Source organism: Pinus tabuliformis, chromosome 2_2, assembly GCF_031772625.1.
Source record: "Pinus tabuliformis cultivar Carrire ecotype Pingquan chromosome 2_2, CPIR1, whole genome shotgun sequence".
Taxonomy (NCBI): domain Eukaryota; kingdom Viridiplantae; phylum Streptophyta; class Pinopsida; order Pinales; family Pinaceae; genus Pinus; species Pinus tabuliformis.
The window spans coordinates 267,952,490-267,970,489 of NC_142300.1; positions in this window are offsets into that span (position 1 = coordinate 267,952,490).

The window sequence follows — 18,000 nt, forward strand, 5'->3', positions numbered from 1 at the left end:
TAAGATCCAATGTGTCCCCTCACCTTCCAGTAAAACAAATCATTAGAGTAATCGAGTAAAAAGAGCTTACAAACCATAGAAATAAAGTGGACACTTCATAGTGGCATGCCCTTCCATAGTGGGCTTTAGAATGTACTAGTGTCTCTAATCTCAATAAGGAGGTTAACCACATACCCTATTAGGTGGTTTTAGCCTCTAAAGTGGGTGACATGTCCATGGCACATCCATCAAATTGTAGGTGGAATGTGATATAGTGATGGAATGGAGTGGGGCATGAAGGGGAAGCTCTGGGCCATATGCCATGGTACAAGGGAAGCCCACACTTGGGTATATGGATGTAGGAGGGAGAAATCATGGTACATGACTTACCCTGACCTTTGTTTTTCCACCCTTCTTCATATGCCTTTTTCCTTTTGTTGATTTCTATTTTATAATTTCTTGGGGCTCCAGGGGATGAGAGCATGATGTGTAGAATATAACAGTAGATACCCCCTTAAGATGGGGTGGTTCATTGCCCACCAAGGTTGGGACAATCATGGGTTCCTTAATGATGAAAAGGGATCATCTGGGGCCCATAGGAACTAGGGTGAGAGCCAAAGATAAGGGGTAGAGCTCATGTTTGACTTTTTCCCATGAACTAAATTTGAATGTCCCAGCCATATTTTTCATTTTGTCGTACATTTCTTGCTGAGAGTGGCAAAATTATGCTTTTTACTTTCTTTTTAGCTGCATCAGCCTCATGGGCATCATTCTAGGCTCGACCGAAGGTGTGGAAAAGGGGAGGGGGGAGCTGACCCCTTGTGGACTAAAATGGGAAAATTTATGAATGGGGTTGTAATGAGAAAAAGGGGAGCAATGTATATGGTATTAGGAAGTGGGACCACGCAACCAAAATCATGGTTTCCCATGTAATGCCATCCCTAAATCTTAGTAACCATTAAAGGAGATCCCACATGACTAAAATAAAAGGATAACCAACCAAAGGGGCAGAGGAGACAAGAGTACATACCTAGTCCACTCTTTCCACCGAATCCCCCCACTAATCCATGCCCAAAAATGTTCATGATAAGTAAAAAAAACTACCCAATCACATAATGATAAGCCATACCTTCAGGGTTTGGAGGCCCACCTTTAAACATACAACCATACAGATGGGTGAGGAACGACATGGATGGCTGAGGTGGAAGATAAAATGGCACATCGATCTATCTAGTGGTTGCAAGGGACTACTGGCTAATGGTTGCGGATCATCCAAGAGAAAAAAATTCTCCTATGGATGTCACCCACAAAGTGGTGGGTAACAAGTCCCAATATTCAATGTTGTTTTACACTAGTTGAATATTGCACATACCTAAGGAATAACTTGAAATGAAGGAATATTTTTTCTCTCAAATAAAATTTCATTTTGAGCAAGCCCAATTCCCCATATAACCACAAAATGGAAATTTATGTATTTTTCAATTCCCATCTCTCATACTAAGGCTTTAGACAATTATCCATACTTTCATCATGTCAAATGTTGTTTATACCCATCTAATTACTAATGCCCCTCAAAATCTACTAAGAAAAAATATAATTAAAATATAATTAATAAAGAGATGAGTATTTTTTTCAACTCCCAATCTACAAAGTAAACACGGAATACCAAGACTTTCCTTGTTTCTTTTCTAGATATTTTCCCAGGTAAATGTAAGCCTCATAAAAATCTTAGTCTTGATAGGAGCTTTGTTTTCCATATTTTATCACATCACCATTTAATGTTTTGATGTGCATTGTATTCTAGTTTCATGTGGCCCGATTTCATTGTGTACTTCCCCTAGTTTTGTTTTGTGCCCAAACTAGTTCATTAAAATTTTCATTTAGCTTAATATGTGTTCATCATAACTTAGCTCCACATACATTCAATTTGTGATCCTCTTCATCCTCTTGTCCTAAATATTGTATGTAAAACACCTTTGTTGCCATAAATATGTGGATATAGGGTCCCCTATAAAATTAAGAGTGCAACTACCCATATCTTGTAGATAATGGATCAAATTAGTAGATAAGTACACCTCATCCTGACACCCCATTATAACATCAACTCCCACCCTTACATGAGAGCCATTATTGACTTTCTAGGCATACAAAAGACCCTATAAAAGAAAATTCAAGTGCTAAATCTTTCCATTGGTTGGAAATATTGATGATGCTTTTCCTATCACTTCTATCCAATCCTATAATGACGCTTTTCCTATCACTTCTATCCAATCCTATAATGACGCTTTTCCTATCACTTCTATCCAATCCTATAATGACGCTTTTCCTGTCACTTCTATCCATTCTTATAATTACCCCATAACAAGTATTTATAAATTACTATTTTCTTTTAGAGGCCCTCCTTTGTGAGTAGATTCCATAAAAAAAATCAACAAGAGATATTTTAAATACATGAATGTTCTTTAAAACCAATCCTCCCTCATGCTTAGGCCTAACTATAGTTTTCAATTAAGCTAAGTGAGTGAACACTTGATTACAACCTAGTTTCCAAAGCAAATTTAAGCATAATCTTCTAAGTTTCTCCAAGATTCCTTTGGGAATGTGTGCCAAGGAACAAAAATAGACTTGAATGGACTCTATAGTAGATTTAGTTAAGACCACTATGACTCCTAAAGAGAGCCACTTGTTGCACCATAAACTTAGTTTCTTCTTAATATTCAAGAGAAGCCAAGTCCAATCCTTCTTACCATAACCATTTGGTTCAAGATTTAAACCAAATTAAGTAATTCCTTTGAGAAAATAAAAAATTATATTAGAAAGATATCCTCTCAAAGTCTAAATTACTTCCTCACCAAGTTCATTGGACACTACAGTATACTTCTGAACATTAGTTTCCATTCTAGTAGCCTCATGGTACAATTTAAAACATTTCAAAACAAAAGCATATCATACACAAAATAATAAATAAGTGAGTGATCCAATACCACCTATCATGATGCATTGGGTATATATTTTTGCTTAAATGATTTATTTGTTCTTTCTTTCAACCACTAACAAAAATAGTTCAATAGATTTCTTCCCAACCTTTTAAAGACTCCATTACATGCAATTCACAGGCACAAAACCATGGGAAACAAAAAATCCATGGGCCTAAAACCACTACTATTGACTCGATCAAATTTGACTCTTTCCCAAAGTCAATATTACCTAACAATCCCCCCTTAAACCTTGACTCGGGGCTTCTCTTGGTTGTCACCACTCTCACATTCGAACACCCTGTATATAGATCTATTATGTACAATGACACTAAGTCTCTAAACGTCATTATCATACCTTGAAACGACATCTTAGGCATAATTTTGGCATTCAACAAGCCGCTCATGGATTCTGGAATCCCCCAGCAGATCCGTGAGTAGCCTTGAAACAAGATATTCACTTCTGCAGCCATATAAGCACACCAGTTCGCCACCTTCACAAACCCAATTACCCTACCATACTTTGATCCCTGTTTTGTGCCCTCTGAGACACCAAGTTCTTTGTATGACTGGGTCTCTGAGATGAACTTGATCATGTATCCTCCCACGAGCTTCAATGTTACAAATCTTAGATGTGACCCACTCTCAGAAACAAGGAACGTGGAGCCCATGTAATGATAATGTCGTAGCTATCTTAGTTGTCGTGCTTGGGTCTGCACCTCTCCAACGCTTCTCAAAAGGGTTGGAACCTATACCTTTTCATCATGGCTTGAACCTTTAGCATTGTGGTGCTTGTTGGTAGTCTTCAGGGTGTCAAACAATGTGGATCTCACTAGCTTTGATTGCCCTTTGAAGCTAATATTTGACTATGATATCAAATGTAGAATTTTTCATAGAGAGACATCAAATATTTACTGAGAGTAAAATTAACACAACAACAAAACAAAAACATAGAAAAAAAGTGTTTACCTTGAGAAAACCCCAAATTTAGGGGAAAACCTAGTTAATGGAATTCAATTACATCCCTTGGCCAAAACCTGGCCTAGTCGGCCAAGTGAGCCTTCGCCGCTGAAATCCCCTGGGCCATTACAATAGATTTCCTCCAAAACTTTTAAAGGATCCATTACATGAATTCCATGGTAAGAAAACCATGGGAAACCAAAAACACCTAGCCCCAAAACCACTACTGTAGACCAAGTAACTTTTGCTCTTTCATCGTGTTAAGTTTTACTTAACATAAACATGGACACAATGGACACCATTCTCTCAATCCTCTTGTAGATTTGAAGAAATAAAAATGGAGCTGATCCATTAATAAGAAACACATATTTGACACACCCCATGATCAAATTAACCATATCTAAGTTAAAGACAATGTGAATTAAAGTAATTGGAAATAAAGCCAACAAACTTTGTCAAACACTTTTCTTAAATCCAATTTGATTATCATTGATGTCATATGCTTTGTTTTAATGGTATGAAAACCTTCTTGCGTTGAACCTATAACTTAGTAGATTGATGACCTTCTAGGAATCTAAATTATTCATGGATATTACTTTGGACAAAAGCTCCTTTAATTTAACATCCAACACCTTAGAAATAATATTATATATACAATTACACAACATTATAGGTTTGGAGGCAAAAAAATACTTAGATTAATTGACTTTAGGAACAACTAAAATAAAAGTGAAATTGAAAAGGCCTAATACCATTCTATTGGATCTTAATTATTTCCACAATCATAGAAAATTATCTCCCAACAACTCAAAGAAATTTAGAAAGAAATTTTGAGTCAAAAGTATCTACCATAGAAGAAAAACAGGATCTTCAAACTATTACTGTGGTTCAACTCCATGGAATTCTAACTGCCTTTGAAATGAGGAAAGGAGGTCCATTAGATATGAGAGAAGCCGCTTTTAAAGCTTCAGCAAAGGCAAAACAAAAGGAAGAGCACAATGAACCAGGATACATTTTAGAAGAAGAAGATGAGCTAAATTTTGTCAAGAAGCTTCAACAGGGTTTCGGAAGATTCAGAGGTAAGCTAACATTCAAATGGTTTGCTTTGGTAGAGTCGGCCATTATGCTACCACATGTCCTCATAAAGATAAATATGAAAAGGGAAAGGAATATGCAAAAAGCAATAGAAAACAGGTTGTTAATAGAAGGACTTACTATACTCATGAAGATAGTGATGGTTTATCTAATAGTGATGAAGATGAAACTGAACAAGATTACAAACTATTCATGGCTTATGACAATGAAGATTTTTTGGATGCCTCAGCAGAGGAATAATTTCTTGAAGAAATCACAAAACTCAAAATCTGTTTAGAAGAAAAGAATATGATCATAGATACGTTGACACATCAACTCACTGAAAGAGAAAAGCACAATGAAAAACTAGAATGTGAAGCTGTGGGTCTAAGAAAAGAACTTGAGAAGACAAAATCTCTTAATCTTAGATTTGCTAAAGGATCATAAACTTTAAATGAAATCATCAAAGTTCAATGTTCTCCTCTTATAAAGACAGGTCTTGGATATACTGAAGAATCATCCCAATCTCAAAAGCCGTCAGCGTCCACCAGAAGCTATCTTGATGCAACAGACGGAAAAAACTCCATCCAGGTATGTTCAAAAGAATCATCCATAATCTCAAATTCTAGGAGCAAAAGGGTCTGGAGTACAGACAAGAATAACTCTTACAGGGACCTCAAGTTATCTTGCATTACTATCCTCCATAGAACCATAGAATTTAAATGAAGCTAGCAAAGACCAATGTTGGGTTAAGGCCATGGATGAAGAACTTGACCAAATTGAAAAGAATGATACTTGGGAATTAGTTCCTAGACCTCATGATAAAAAATTTAAAGGAAGAAAGTGGATATTTAAGAATAAGTTGAATGAAAATGGAGAGGTTATTAGAAACAAGGCAAGACTTGTGTTATAAAGGGTATGTTCAACAAGAATGTATGTTGGGTTGTGTTATATTCTTTCCACGACTAGCTCCCCTAGTTAACTGAGGGGTTAGAGGGGGGGCAACAACCCCCTTGTCTAGGGGGTTTGAGGGGGGCGGGTAGCCCCCCTCTACGAGGTCCAAGGCTGCGCCCTGGGGGAATTTCTTTTAGACCCTATATTCGGTGGGTGAAACTACCTATGGTTTTGTGCATGATTTCCGCACATGGTTTTGGGCACGATGGTTTTCGGTCCATGGTATTGGATGCTTCAGCATGTATAAATATTTATTGTAACATTGAAAGGAAAATAATGAAAAATCAAGCTGGTAGTCCTGGTTTTGAGATCCAGGGGAAAATCTCTGTGTATATGTGTTTTATGTGTTATTCTCTTGCATTGTTTATTTTTTGTGTTTTAAGAATTCATATGCAGGTAATTTCTGTACGGGTTTAAAACCTAGAAGTTATAGTTTTTGAAGAAACTTTTTCACTTGTTGCCAGACTTGAAGCCATAAGAATGTTTCTTGCTCTTTCTAGTTTTCAAAAATTCAAAGTATATCAAATGGATGTAAAATCAACTTTTCTTAATGGAGATTTAGGAGAAGAAGTTTATATTGAGCAACTAGAAGGATTCATTCTAGGAAATGATGCAAAACTTATATGAAAGCTCAAAAAGGCTCTTTATGGTCTGAAACAGGCTCCAAAGGCTTGGTATTATCACCTTGACAAATGTCTACAATAACAAGGTTTCACAAAAGGTTCTATAGACAACAACTTATATACAAAGATTGAAAATGATAAACTACTAATTATTGTTGTTTATGTTGATGATATCATCTTTGGTAGCAATGAAGAATCTATGAGTCAGAACTTTGCTTCGGTTATGCAGCAAGAATTTGAAATGTCCTTACTTGGCGAACTTACTTATTTTCTTGGTCTACAAGTACTGCAAACAAAAGATGGTATTTTTCTTTGACAAACCAAATATCTCAAACAGATCTTGAAGAAGTATGGAATGGAAGATTCTAAACCAGTATGTACTCCAATGGTAATAGGATGTAGTCTCAGTTCTAACGATGAACCACCAGTAGTAAACCAACCAACTTACAGATCTATGATTGGAAGTATGTTTATCTAACAGGTACCAGACCTGATATCATGCATGCAGTAGGAATAGTTGGAAGGTTCCGAGTAAATACAAAGGAATCACATCTTCAGGCAGTAAAACAAATATTCAAATATCTTCAAAGAACTCAAGACTTTGGTCTATGGTATCTTAAAGATACAGATCTTACTCTTCATGCATATACAGATGTAGATTGGGCAGGAAATGTTGATGATCGGAAGAGCACTAGTGGAGGTGCATTCTATATGGGTTCACGATTAGTGTCTTGGTTCAGCAAGAAACAAAGTTCGATTGCCTTATCTATAGCTGAAGCAGAATATGTGGTTGTTGCACCTTGCTGCACACAACTACTTTGGATGATGCAAACATTGAAAAACATTCATATCACATGTACTCCACCCATCTCCATTCTATGTGATAATACAAGTGCCATCAGTATTTCGAAAAATCTTGTCATGCACTCCAAGACAAATCACATACCCATTAAGTACCATTTTCTATGAGAACAAGTGCTTGAACAAAAGCTTAAATTGGAGTATGTTCCCTCCAAAGAACAAGTTGCTAATATATTCACCAAACCTCTTCCCAGAGAAACATTTGAATATCTCAGACAAAATCTGGTAGCTGTTGCATCATCCTGCTATTAAATCCAGTTTTTCAGAGGAAGGTTCATATACAAGGGTTTCATGAAGGATAATCGCATATATACGCTGGTTTCTGTGGCTATAGAAGCGTATATGTTTTTCTGGTAGAAAAACAGTGGGTCAGACTCTGATATGGATGCTCAGCCTTATATTGATTATTATAGTCTGATGATATTCTTTGTTCATTGTTTTTTTATCTAACTGACGAAGATGCCTTGATGAATGTTTTGTTGACAATGCACAGGTAGCACAGGTTCAGGGGGAGCATTAGCCTTCACAAACATTCTACATTGTTGGCATTATGGTTGTTGATTTTAGCTCTGGTTTTAGATATTCATATCAATTGATGCATAGGTCATGTAAAATATCTAGGGGGTAATATGTCTCTGTCTATCATAGTCTATTTTTGAATGAGTCCTATTGGACATATGATGTAATTTTGTATCCCCACTATGCATGGGAAGGATGATGTAATAATTCCTATATTTCAGTTATGTATAAACAATTGGTATATCCCCACTTGGTTGGGTGGATGAGTTAAATTTGATGTATCCCCACTTGGTTGGGAGATTGATGTATGTATGAGTCTTTGGTCTTAGGGAGGTCATACTCACTTAGTTGAGTTATAGAGTCATGTTATTCTTTTGAAACATATCTCGTAGACTCTGCATGTACTCAGGGGGAGCATGGATAGAATAATGTATATCAAAGGGGAAGAGTATCTTGGTCTGCCCTTTTCCCTTGATGTCAAAGGGGGGGAGTATTTTGGTGTTGCTTGTTATCTTTAACAATTTCTACAGCTTGTAGTAATGAACACCAACATGGTTTCCATCAAGTCCAAAGGGGGAGATTGTTGGCATTATGATACAAGTGTTGTCCTTGATGGAAACTCACTCATGGGTTAGTTCACTTTTTGATAAAAGGAAACTCACAGTGTAACAGGTCATTTCAAAGGTAACAGAGCATTGGTACAGAAGAACAGGAAGATGTAACTAAGGTCCACTATTAAAAATGAAGAAGTTGAAGGAAAAGGATGGTGTAAAGTAGTCTAATATGTATACGCAGGTCCAATGTGTCAAAGGAGTGTATACATGCAGGTTCACAGAACAAAAAGAGCGTATACGTATGCACGCACTTTCACAAGAGGAAAAGCATGTATAGGTTGGAAAATCAAGGAAATTCAAGAGTAAATAATACCAGGGGTCAATACCATGGTATTAGCCCACAATATTGAGCGGAGTAACGACTATTTGATCTTGTCCAAGAATACCACAGGTCCTAAGTGTGGTTTTGGTCCGAGGTATTGAGATAGGCAAAAAACTATATAAGGAGGAGAAGATCAAAGGGCCAAGGTGTGCAAGTGAAAGGGTTTCTCAGGAATACTTCTATTTGAAGTATATTTTATGTTGTAGGGGCTATGTTTGTGATATGATCTGAAATATTTTGTGCACCTTGTATTCAATGTTGGATCAGGATCATGAGACCTGAAATCACTTATCATTGAATGATCTGATTTTGGTTGGGCTAGATTTGATTGCATACACTTGTTTAATTCTTTAAATGTCATGATTTGGGTATGTCTGAAGTTTGGAATAGCAGCAAAGTTGTGAGTTAATATTTGCATATCTATACGTTGGTTTGCCTCGGTAAAGGCGCGTATACACGTAGGTTCGACTCTTCCAAGTAGCGTATACAAAAGAAAAGCCTATTCTTCAGAAATGACTGATCTATCTGATTAGTTCTGTTGTTTTACTATTGTCTGTCAATGAAGTCTTCTTAGATCTGAATGTAAATTTGAATGCATAAGGAGTTTGGTGTCTGATTGATTGATTGTTTAAGTGAGAAGGGTTATCTCTACTACTTCCTATCTAAAGCTCTATAAATTGACAGTAGATGTTCAGTATATTGCTAGTTGGTACAGACTTGATTCAAAAAGTTTTATGTTTCAGTAGTTTTGAAGGTATACGCAGGTTTGGATAAAGGAAGTAGCATATACACACAGGTTGGGTTCAGTAAAGTAGCATATGCATTCTGATGTATGATTTTTGAGGTTGCAGTTGGTTTTGAATGATGATGCAGGTTTCTGGGTTCAGCATAGTGTTCTGGTGACAATGATCTGATTGTTCAGATTAACTGATTGTTGGTTGATGCAGTTTGAGTTTCAAAGTTTCTGATGGGTCCAATATGAAAATTTGATGAAACGAGGCCTTCATTTGTATTGTTGTGTACTAGGAGCATTCGGTGTGAAAATTAATGAAACTTGGTCCCTGGAGGAAGAGAGAAGGTCATAACCTTTTGTAGGTCGATGCCTACGTACTAGTAAACACATCGACTAGTGCAAGAGCTAGGGGGTTGTAGCTCCCTTCCAGTAGAAGCTGGAAAACAAGAGAAGGTTGTAGCCTTTTGTAGGTGGGTGCCTGCGTACTAGTATGATTCTGCACCAGTACAAGATTGTAAACAAAATTTCTTTATTTTAAAAGAAGACAGAGACGACAGCAGCAGGTGGTTTTTCTCCTGCATTTGGTTTCCACCTTCAATCTTGGTGTTCACGTGTGTTTCTTATGTGTGATGGTTTATTATGTCTTTACTACACATAGTTACTGTATAATAAGTTATTGATGCACTAATTAAAGATCTACACATGATAAATTGACTAAATCCTAAGTTCTCTAGATATATGTTAGTTTCTCTAATCACAGTAGCGTGTACATGCAAGTTCACTTCATTGAAGTAGCGTATATAAATCTGTTTGGGAAATGAAATATTATTGAACTGTAAACAATGATTCACCCCCCCTCTCATTATTATTTCCAACAACTTCCATAGAATCTTTGGTGGTCCTATGGTTCAAACTAAAAACATGGCCAACTCAAAGAACCAACAATAGTACCCAACCCAACTCACTTAGCACATACAATGAGAATACAAAATTGATAACATTAAGTCTTCATTAAAACTTGTGAAGAAAGAATGAACAAACAAAATGACATACGTAACTACTTGGTATCCAGGTATGGATGTTGTGTATGTGTTATATTATTTGCACAACTATCCCCATTCATGATTCATATGCGCTTGGTGTAGTTGGGGGGGTTGATAGGGGGGGTGGAGCCCCCGAAAAATTTTAGGTAGTTTTTTGTGTCTGTTTTTGGTGGTTTCGTGGCACATGGTTTTCTATTTTTGGTTTAAAAAATAAGGTTGTCATCTAATATAGGTTAAATTATGGGTTTTGGATGCCATAACATCATACATATTGTATTCTAAATGATGAATTTCATTGATGATAAAAATTAGAGGTGCGACTTTAAACATTTCAAAATTTTTCCCAATTAAGGGTTTCCATGGTAAATCTTCATGAATTATGTGTGATATCCATTAGTTACTTTTATGTTTATAAAGAATATATGTATGCATTTTATATTGTAAAGTTTTAAATCTTACAAGGAAATCCAAACATTGATCCAACCACAAAGCAATTTATCACCCTTAAGTATAGACTTCAGACAGGTTTTAGGATAATAAATTTCCACACTTTTAGGATCACAAATAATGGCATCATTTTCCAAAGGTTGAAATGAACAAATTTGATGGGTTGGATCCCTTAGGGTGGGTTATGCAAGTTGGATATCATTTCCCTCTCCATGGAATTATTAAGGATCCACATAAACTAAATGTGGGGGTCCCATATTTGGATGCTAAATGTTGGCAATGTTGACAATGGTATAGTAAGGCATATAAAGGCTAGAAGTTGGTCCTAATTTACACAAGTACTTAATGTTTGTTTTGAGCATGCCACTAACTATTTTGGACATATGAAAAAATTATACCAAATAGGAACAATTATGGAATATATTACCACCTTTGAGCAATTTGCAATCCACATGTAGGGCCAATCTAATTTAATTAAAAAAAAAATCATTTATCAACAGTGTCAAGGACGCAACTAAAGCATAGGTCATGATGCAACACTACAAACATAGTTAGAGGCTTTTGATAGGGCTAAATAATTTAATATAGATATCAATGCACAAACTAAGATACATTTATTTACCACTTTCCCTAAGCCCCTTGTGTTGTCTACCCCCAACTCATCCAACTCATAGGTAGTTTCCAACCTCATAGGTAATTTTCATCCAAAACTGTGTCCTAAACAGATGGAATATCATCAATGCCTCTATCTTCACTATAATTATGACGGGAAATATCTCAAAGGGCACAAATGAAAATAACATAAACTATTTCAAATGAACATATCTCCACATGACTTCTAAGAATACATTCCCATTGAAGATTCTCCTAACCCATGTTTGAAAGATACCACCCAATACCTTCGTCTTTTCTATCATTGCGATGATCAATATTTCAAAGGGCACAAATATAAAAAACATAAATTATTTCAAATGGATATATCTCCATAGGACTACTTACAGGATTTCCTATAGTGGTAGCACACATTCATATTGAAGATACTCTTGAACCATCTTTGGAAGATACCAACCTACCCATGGAAGATGAAGCCCTATTACAAGCTCTTTTTGAGGAGCCCCAAAATTCTCTCCATGTCCTATCAAGTTCCTTGATACCGCAAACATTAAAATATATTTGGATACCTCAAGCACCACAAAGTGATTGTGTTAACTGATAGTGGTAGCACACACAATTTTATCTATATGAGAGTGGCACAAGACACCCATTTCTATATACATTCCATATCTAATTTTCAAATTATGATCACCAGTGGTGGCACAATGAAATGTGGGGCTAGATATGAAAATGTGAAACTACAAATGTGTGATTGTCATCTCAAAGCTCACATGTTTTTCATAGAAATGGGAAGTTGTGATATAGTTCTTGGAACAAAATGATTGTACACAATGGGACTAGTCACTAAGGATTTCAAAGATGTAGGAAGGGAAAAAACCTATGTTGGACGGGGGCATGTCACCCCTAAAAAAACCCGCATACCCTACGTCCCTGCATTTCAGGGACTTATGGAAACTTAGGAAACATCCCTAGATTGTTGGGTACTTCATTGGGAACTCAAGGACTTCCTTGTCTTACCCAAGACGTTCTAGACAAATTTTAGGGACGTTTTAGATAGATTTAGGGATGTACTAGAAATATTTCATGGATTTTCTGGGTAAATTTCAGGGATAATCTGGGCATATATATTTAGTTTTGACAATCATGGACATTGATGATTGGACAATATGATCACTTTTCCCATCTGTTATTTTTGCATTGCACCAAATCTAAATCTATTGTACAAGGTGCAACTAAAAACATGGGTTTTGTATGATGATGGGTTTCAATTGGTTTTCCAGTAATTTAAATCTTGTATTTTCAACAACAAAATTACAATAAGTAAAGCCTTTATGTCAAGAAAACAGGGAATGCAACATTTCAAAGGGTTGATCCTTGTGGTTATTTCTCTTACTTTTTCTCATTATTCAGGTCATCTCAACTTTTATATATTGTACATGGGTTTGCAGGATCCATTCAAGTCCAATGCTTCCACCATCCCAACCTCAAGCATTGTGAAAAACAATCAGTTAGTAGTGAATTGGATTCGGTACTAAATGTTTGAATAAATTCCTAGTCAATCACCTTCTTATTGAAATATGAATCTAATCTCTTTACATAATCAAAGTATTTTATATTGGTTTTTAATACAACTGTAAAAGTTTGCAAAACCTCTTGAGCGGGAATACCTTTTATGTTTAGCATAATCACGATTAACAAGAAATATAAAGAAAATCTGCTATAGAGACAATTCTATCTCATAGACTCTTCATGGACTTTACTACAAATTGGAAATAGTTAAACTTCAAGTTTAAAAAATCTAAATTGCATTTTATTCATGTCTATTGGCCAACAATTGAAAGTCACTCAACCCATTTTTAAGTTGCTTGAGATTTTTCAGAATTGGTGAGTGTAAGGGTTGTGCATAATACTATATAATATATCTTGTTATGCTTATAAGCTTGAATCAAATACAAATGCTAATAGTGAATTATTAATTTTTAATATATATATATATATATATAGAATATTGCATATTGCAGTCCCCAACCACTGTCCCTTCAAAAATTTGGGGGTGTCCTCTAGCTATCACGGGGATGGTTCCCCCCATCCCCATCATTCCCCCGTATCAAAAACAAAGAAACATAGGAAAAAACATCCCTCGAGGAGATTGCAAAATTATAACCTCTCATCATATGGAGAAGTTTTTGAATAAAGGCCACTCAATTTCTATTCTACAATTCAATTCCATATTGGTAGTTGACACCACTTCACTAGAGATTCACCTTGCTTTGTATTTGGTTTTCTCTAAGCATCAATAGGTTTATGAAACACCTTCATATGGGGAGCATGATCATGGTATTCCCCTCATTTCAAAAAATAAACCACCCATTGTCCATTCTTATAGGCACCCTTTCACACAAAAAAATTAAATTGAAAATAACACCAAGGAATTATTGGAGGTGGGAATTATATATCATAGTACTAGTCCTTACTCATCATTAGTGATCATGGTATTAAAGAAGGAAGTTACTTGGTGCATGTTTCTTAATTTTCAGGCTGTCAATAAGTTGATGATCAACAAAAAACTTACTATCCTAGTTATTGATGACCTCTTGGATTAAGTTCATGGAGCCAAGTTTTTCACTAAACTTGGCCTTAATTTCAAGATGCCTTGGGTATAGGTCTTAGAGTAGACTGATGCGGGGAACCCTTTCGCATCCAACAACTAAAAATATGTGACAACAATTTGGGTAAATCCACCTATGGGAAAGAGATGATGGACATCTTTCATATTATAGAGACTTGGTGATGTTTCTTGATCAAGGATGATCGTCATAGTCCGAGCACTTTCTTTAACAAAGGTTACCCTCACTGGAGCAATATAGGTGGGCCACCAAGCTAGTAGGGTATGATTATGAGATTATCTATAAGAAAAAGTAAATAAAATGTGGTAGCTAATACATTATCTTGGAAATTTGAGGAGGATGGATCCTTTTTTTCTTTATCTTTACATGTTCTAGGTTGGATTGAGGAATCCCATTACTAATGATTTGAAAATGACACTATCATTCAAATCATCCATAGGATTAAGGAATATATATCCCCTCTTAAAGGGTACACATTGTAGCTAGATACATTTTGATATAAAGGATGAATTGTTCTAGTAAAGAATTCTTCCTTAAAACAAATACTTAGAGGAATTTCATTCATCACCTAGAATTGGTCACTCTAGATTTGAAAAATCATAAGAACGAACTAATCACTTATTATTTTGGGAGGAGATGAAAACTAAAATCCAATATTTTTTGGCCACATGTGACACTTTCCAAAGAAATAAAGGGGAGATATTAAAGGCACCGGGGGCACTACAACTGTTATTGATCCTAGCACACATATGGGCTGACATCAGTATGGATTTTATAGTGGGGATTCCAAGGGCAAGCAACAAATTTGTGATCATGGTGGCAGTTAACCATCTCTCCAAATATGCTCATTTTTTTGCCCCAAACATCCATTTATTCCCTCCTTATTTTCTCAAGTATTTCTTGATTAGACTTATGAATTACACGTCATATCCACATTTATTATCTCATATTGGGATCCAATCTTCCCTAGCAATTTTCACAACAATTGCTTAAACTACAAGGTACCCAGCTAAAAATGGACACTACATATGACCCCAAAAAGGATGGTCAAACTAAAGTGTTTAAAAAGTGCCTCAAAACCTCATTAATATGCTTCACCCTTGAAAAACCATAAAAATGGGCACAATAGTTTTCCCTCATAGAATGGTGGTAAAATTCCTCTTATCATGGAACTACGAAAATGACTCGATATGAAGTGGTTTATGGAAAAAGAATGATTATCAATCACTTCATATTTATTAGGTGCTTCTAATATTTAGGTAATGGATCACATAGTCCACAACGAGGAAGACATTCTCCAAATACTAAAGGAAATTTTGGTTATGGCCCAAATAGAATGAAGTAACAAGTAGATAAACATTGCTTAGAAAATTCTTTTGCAACAAGGGATCAAATGTTTGCTTGAATTCAATCCTACAAACAAACATCATTCAAGGACAAAATTCCTCATAAATTAGAACCCAAGTTACGTGAACCCTCTGAGATCATCTAAGACATTGGACAAGTGGCCCACAAACTATCTCTTATATTTCACTTCAAGATTCATCAATTGTAGCATGTGTTGTTTGAAAAAAGTTGTGGGATCGAATTGCAAGGTACAAACCATCCTACCAAAACTTGATGAGGAAGGATCCATTTTTCTTAATTGAAAACAATATTGGATACTAGAGAGCATTAGTTTCCACCTAAAAAGGTATTTTGTGCAATGGAAAGACATGCCGCCTAAAGATTCCACATGGGAACTAGCCATGATCCTACAACAATTTCCTCATATTCAACCTTGATTACAACAACTTTTTTGAAAGGGGAGGGCATGTTAGGGTACTACCTTAACCTACCTAGTTTAGGCTACATAGGAGTTACTTAAATTTTTTTATGCAGCTATTCTCTTTGAGTAAGGCCCATTGGATAGTTATTCAACATAAAAGGGTCCACTATATAAGAACCACTAAGTAGTTGGTACCCATCAATGATCAAATCACGGTTTTTTTTTTTTCGACCTATGTAAAAGCTATTTAAAGAGATATGACATCATGTAATCTTTTCTTTGTCTTGGGTATTTGGAGCTCTGCTCAATGGAAGGTCACCCCACATTAAGGGGAAAATGAACATTGTATTTTTCTTCACATTATTAATATAAAAGGGTATTTTTACATATTTTATCTTATTGTATCTTATTTCTGGTTAATCTACAACTTTATTCTTTCTATACTTGATAGTATTCTAATTTTCAAGGGTTAAGAAACACCACAAAACATCTCCAATATTTGTAGTTCAACTTCCTTTAAAAGTTTGTCATTGTTTCTATATCTATCGCTAGCCCATATGGCCACTTTGTTTTTGTAATTATGAGTGAGCTTGCAAATTGTTCACATGCTGAGGACAACAACATTTTTGAAAGGGGAGGGTGTGTTAGGGTCTTATTATGGCCTCCCTACTTTAGGATACATAGGAGTTAGTTCATTGTTGTGTGTATCTATTCTCTTTCATTAAGGGCCATTAGATGGCAGTGGATAGTTATTCAATGTAAAATGATTCACTTTATAAGGACCAGTACGCAGTTGGTACTCATTAGCGATAGGATCACAAGTAGTTGGGGTTTTTTCTATGTAAAAATAATTTTAAGAGACAAGAGACTACATAATGTTTGTTTTGTCATGTGTATTTGGAGCTCTAATCAAGGGAAGGTCAACCCACCTTAAGAGTAAAAGGAACATTGTATTCTTCTTCACATTATAAATTTACAAAGGTATTCTTACATATTTTATCTTATTATCTCTTATTTCTATTTAATCTACAATTGTATACTTTCTATATTTAGTAGCATTCTAATTTTCAAGGGTTAATGAACACCACAAAACATATCCAATATTTCTAGTTCAATTTTCTTTACTTTATCTATATTTATCCCTAGCTCATGTGACCACTTTCTCTTTCTGAAATTTTGAGTGAGATTGCAAACCATTCACCTGCCAAGGTCCTTAATAGTGGATCATAATATTTCCACACTTCCTAAACTAGACATTGAAAATATTCCTCAAGCCAGACATTGTTGAATTCAGATGGTGCACTAGGATTTGGGTTGATAGGATCAATTCAAGACTTGTATATATCCACCTGTTGTCACTATTACAACAACCTCCAAAATGTCACTACATTCAAATCTTTGGAGCATACCCAACTATCGCATCAAGTGTCTCATTAGTCTTCAAGTGTCATTTTAGGTCCTTCCAAATGTTGCAAGTGTTCTTGATCATTCTTAAGAGTAATTACATTGTTTAGAATATCTATAGTACAATTCATGGTCATAAAATCTTCATTTGTTGTAAAACAAAACTTTTTTATCGCAATCGTACACATTTTGTTTGTTGTACTTTGGGAGTGTATGTTAACTGGTGTTTTGATGTATATCATTGTTCAAGCCTGTTTAAGTTTTATTGATGATTTGGTATGTGTCGTACATGATTTCATTTCCAAACTCATTGTGTTCACCCCTTGTTCTATCCTACATACATAGACAAAATTTGTTTTCCCAAGTGAACCCATTAAGGCAAGGAGTGCAAAATCACACTCTTAAGCCTTGATCGGAAATCCTTCATTGTTTGGAAGTGCATCATGTTCCCTCCAGTAGTGCATAGCACACTCCTAGGCATC